The following is a 5,560-nucleotide window of genomic DNA, read 5'->3' as shown; positions in this document are numbered from 1 at the left end:
CTCCCGAAAATCGTTTTGATTTACTTCGTTTTTCTTTGGGGAATAGCTTTCGTCCGAAAATCCAATAATACTTGGTTTCTGTCGAATGGGCAAAAGAATATTCGCCGGAACGTCGAATCTTTTTGGTTTCTGTAGAATGGTCAAACGAATATTCGACAGAACGTCGAATCTTTACGTCGAATCGTACATTTCCTATCGAATATTCCGCCTACAAGAATTCTAATGTTGTATGACTAGTAATAATGTCGAATCTATTCTCTATAATGTCGAATCTATTCTCTATAATGTCGAATCTATTCTCTATAATGTCGAATCTATTCTCTATAATGTCGAATCTATTCTCTATAATGTCGAATCTATTTTCTCATAAATCGAAATCTATTCTCTGTAATGTCGAATCTATTATTTCTATAGTGTCGAATCTTTTCTCTATAATGTCGAATCTTTTCTCTATGATGTCGAATCTTTTCCCTATAATGTCGAATCTCTCTATATCGAATTTTTACCGCAACGAAAACGAAAATAAAGCATTTTTTATGTCGGATCTTTCGGTTTTCGCTTCTTGCACTTTCGTTATCGTTTGTTAAAACGATAACGAAAAAACCTGATTTTCGGACGAAAATGCATTCTAACGAAAACGAATGCACATGTCTATTAAATATCTTGTTCATGCATGCCGTGTTCTGTATGGGTGTAACACTTCCATTTATCCCAGTACTCCCCCCCCCCTCCTGACAATGCATTTAAGCAGAAATTTCGACCTTACTTATATATTCACATGCTAGTGCTTTCCTATACAGTGGAACCTCGGTTTACGAGGAAATACGGTTAACGATCATTTTGAAAGATGAGCAACCTGTTTTTTTTTTCTTATTCTGACTCGGTTTGCGATGTTGTCCTCGCAGAGTGAGCAGAATTCAAGCTAATGGGGTGTGCAGTACCGCATTTGGCCTGAGGCGCGGGGGCGCCGGAGCTGAGTGGAGCCGAACTTAATTTCCGAGCCTTTCCGAGGTCAGCCGAGCTGTCCTCTGGCCTTTTCGAGTGTTTCCGAGGCTCTCTGGCGCCACCCCACCTCTGGCCCCATGCGGTATTGCATGCAATTGAAGACAATGTGGAACAAATTATTTTAGTTTCCATTGACTTCTATGGGGAAACTCGCTTTGATATGCGAGTACTTTGGATTACGAGTCCTGGAACAGATTATGCTCGTAATCCATGGTTCCACTGTAGTTGTTATTACAATAATATTACGATTTACAGACTAGCCACTAGAGGGAACTCTGTATTCAATCTAGCCTATACCAGGCCTTTTCTGGAACTTTTTGTTCACAAGTTTAAATTTTGTATTTTTTGCTAGAAAATTACTAACCTACAAAATGTTAAATATATACTTTTTATTTTATTTTTTTGTTCAAGTATTTTATTGAGAATAATACAGTACACAGTATCAGTCAATAACATTTGTAAAAGTACAATATATGCATATATGGAAAATAAAGCTTTTCAGTAGTTAGAGAAATGGTCTATGTTATTTTCTATTTAGTTATATAATATAGAGTGTATCTTGAGGGATACATCTCCGATTTATAACAAACATATATTATAAACAAAGAACAATCAAAAACCTGAATTATATAAAGTAAATTCAAAACTGTGGTCTAGGGGAGATAAGGGGACAGATCCACGAAGCGTTTACACTGGCGTATCTATTGATACGCCGCGTAACTTCTAGTTTGCTCCGGCGTATCTTTGTTTTGTATCCACAAAACAAGATACGCCTGAAGCTGGGCTAGATACGACTGGCGTACGTCTTAGTACACCGTCGGATCTAAGGTGCATATTTACGCTGGCCGCTAGGTGGCGTTTCCGTTGATTTCCGCATCAAGTATGCAAATTAGCTAGATACGGCGACCCACAAACGTACGTCCGGCCGGCGCTTTTTTTTTTTACGTCGTTTCCGTATAGGCTTTTTTCGGCGTATAGTTACCCCTGCGTATCCTATGTTAAGTATGGATGTCGTTCCCGCGTCGAATTTTGAAAATTTTACGTCGTTTGCGTAAGTCGTTCGCGCATAGGGCTTTGCGTAGAATGACGTTCACGTCGTAAGCATTGGCTTGTTGCGGGTTAATTTCGAGCATGCGCACTGGGATACCCCCACGGACGGCGCATGCGCCGTTCAGAAAAAAAACGTCATTTACGTCGGGTCAAGACGTATTACCATAAAACACGCCCCCATCTCATCCATTTGAATTGCGCGCCTTTACGCCAACACAGTTACACTACGCCGCCGTAACTTACAGCGCAAATTCTTTGAGAATACGGAAAATACGCTGTAAGTTACGGCGGCGTAGTGTAACTGTGTTGGCGTAAAGAAGCGCCGCGCTTCGTGGATCTGGCCCCAGGTATCTAATATGTTCATATGATGGTTATCTATTGGGTAGTTGGGCAAAGCTCCCAACTGTCCCTGATTTCGAGGGACTGTCCCTGATTTGGAGCAATGTCCCTCTGTCCTTCTTTCCTCCTCATTTGTCCCTCATTTTGGTCTGATCTATATAGATGTATATAAAATCCACTTTTTTTTTCCCTAGGGCTAAACCTTTCATCTGATTTCTAAATTGCTGTATTTGCTAATTCGAAAAGCCAATATAAAGGAATAGTAGTGGTAAAAAAAAGCACTTCTTGGTTTAACCAATGTTGGCCCGGATTCACATACATCGGCGCATATTTATGCCGGCGTAGCTTATCGAATATATGCTACGCCGGCGCAGCGCAGAGAGGCAAGCACAGTATTCACAAAGCACTTGCTCCCACTCGCTCTCAAATCTACGCTGGGTTTCCTCTGCGTAAGCCAGCGTAAGTGGAAGTGGACGTGAGCCATGCTAATGAGGCGTGACCCCATGCAAATGATGGGCCAATCGCCATAGAAGTACTTAAAACCAGCGGCGCATGCGCCGTCCCGTGGTCGCATCCCAGTGCGCATGCTCAGAATCACGTTGAAACATCAGCCGAAGATACGTCGAATCACTGCCTACGACGTGAACGTAACCTACGCCCAGCCCTATTCACGTACAACGTAAACGACGTAAAATACGACGGCTCTGTTCCCTGGTCCATACCTTTGCATGAGTTGCGCCTCCTATATGGGGAATAACTTTACGCCGGACATACGACTTACGCAAACCGCGTATATTATGCGCGGGGGGGGACTACGTTTGTGAATCTGCGTATCTCCCTCATTTGCATATGTGCTTAGAAAATCAATGGGAGCGGAAAATGCGCCCAGCGTAAATATGCGCCCACGATACAGCGGCGTAGGCAAGTTACGTCGGTCGTAGGAAGCCTATTTTTAGGCGTATCTCAGATTGTGGGCACGGCGCACAGATACGACGGCGCATAGTTACACTTCCGCGGAATATCTCGAGATACGGCGGCGTAAGTGCTTTGTGAATCCGGGCCCTTGTTTTTTGTAAAATTCTCCTTTAAGGGGGCGTGGTAAGGGGCGTGTCCTATGCCTACATACTTTTGCTGATAGGTGTCCCTCATTCCCATCTCAAAAAGTTGGGAGGTATGGTTGGGGGAGGTATGAGCCCCTGCCAGGGCTAGGATCCAACTATGTGGCCCAGCCATAGGCGTGTGCAGCCTATTGCATTAGGGTGTGCACCCCAAAGCTCAAACAGACAAAAGTATTGGGACACCTGCATTTACACATACACAAACTTTAATGGCATCCTAGTCTTAGTCAATAGGGGTTAAAATTGACTTGGCCCACCCTTTGCAGCTATAACAGCTTCAACCCCTTTACATTACACAGCACCCTGCACCACTGGACCCCTTTACATTACACAACACCACTGGACCCCTTTACATTACACAGCACCCTGCACCACTGGACCCCTTTACATTACACAGCACCCTGCACCACTGGACCCCCTTACATTACACAGCACCCTGCACCTCTGGATCCCCTTTACATTACACAGCACCCTGCACCTCTGGATCCCCTTTACATTATACAGTCCCCCTCGCCACAGACCCCCTTCAGCACAGACGCCAACTTCAGAACAGACCTCCCCCTTCAGCAAAGACCTCACAATTAAGAACATCTAAAAAGACAAGCCAGGGTAAGTATTCATATGGATTGGTTGGCTTTTTTTTTTTGGCGCATCATTTGCCCATTGCCTGCCCTGCACAGTGCTGTCTCACTCACTGCAGTGCTCACCTGAGTCACCTCACCTCAAACTAGCAGCAGGCTGCAGCCATTCGTCTGCCGCTCTCCAGGCTCCAGTCCGCTGCTTCCATTCCAAGGGAGAGAGAGGCCAGAGGGGGTGCGGAGTGCAGATGTAGATCACTCTGCCAGTGCCTGTGGGGACCTGCTGCCGGAACTATAGAAGCTGCATCGGCAAATGCAGCTGGCTTACTCCGCAGCTGAGGTCCTAGTTCCCTGCTCAAACACCTCAAGCACAGCTGACTTTTGAACCATTGTGGATCATTTAGGGATGTGTCAATACCAGTAATCACCTTTAGTACCATAGAGGGATATTCTATTACATTAAAACCATGTTTATTTGTCAGCTCACATCGTCCCCTTAGTGGCACTGTGTATTTTGTATGTAGGCATTTTAGGTGTCTCTTCCTCTTTTAAGCATGTCTCCTGATGTCGCACGGCATCTTCCAATCCCAGAAGCCGCCATTTTTGGGGAAATGCTTCAGGTGGAGTGCACGTGTGGCGTCATCACAGCAGGTTGGACGGGTAACATAGCGGCCAAACAAACTGTTTGCTCTTTTTGTGTCTTTGCGTCTCATTTTAAATGTATTTTATTTTTTTCTAATAAAACATTTTAGCCGATTCACACTATGAGTCTTCTCCCTGTTCATGTTCCACATATTCTCCCGTGTTGAGTGGCATTCATCAATAGAATGGGTTACTGTGAAGATGCATTCATGTAGAGTCTGTTTGAATGTGGCTCACTTCCATGGAGTTTGATTACATGCTGTGTTTGATCTCTGTAATCGGGATCTATCACATCTGGTAAGAGGCCATCTGTTCACATTTGATGAGCTCCTTTGTCAGCACTGGAACACCTTTAAAGTGATTTTGATTGTGAAGCACTGAGCACTTTATCACAGTGATTTTTGTGATGGACTATTTTTAGTTTATTGATTAAGATTTATTTATTTATTTATACATATTGTTTGTTTGCATTTACAACACCAGCACTAGCACTTTACTTTTTGAATGTCACTATAGTGTGTTCAGTTAATTTGTATACTGTTCATGTGGTTTTTATATCATTCACATGATTTAAAGGAACAGCACACCTGTCTTGCATTTAAAGGGGGGTAGCCTATGCAAGGGTAAACCAATGAGAAAGGAGTTGCAGTAGTTGAGGTGGGAGATAACCAGGGAGTGAACCAGGGACTTTGTTGTGTCATTGATCAGAAAAGGGGCATATTTTAGAGATGTTGCGGAGGTTGAGGCGGCAAGATTTTGACAGTGATTGGACGTGGGGCAGAAAGGATCATTCAGAGTCCAGGATTACGCCTAGAACCTTGGCATGTG

This window comes from Rana temporaria, chromosome 10, assembly GCF_905171775.1.
Source record: "Rana temporaria chromosome 10, aRanTem1.1, whole genome shotgun sequence".
NCBI classification, from domain to species: Eukaryota; Metazoa; Chordata; class Amphibia; order Anura; family Ranidae; genus Rana; species Rana temporaria.
This window is presented reverse-complemented; position numbering follows the sequence as displayed.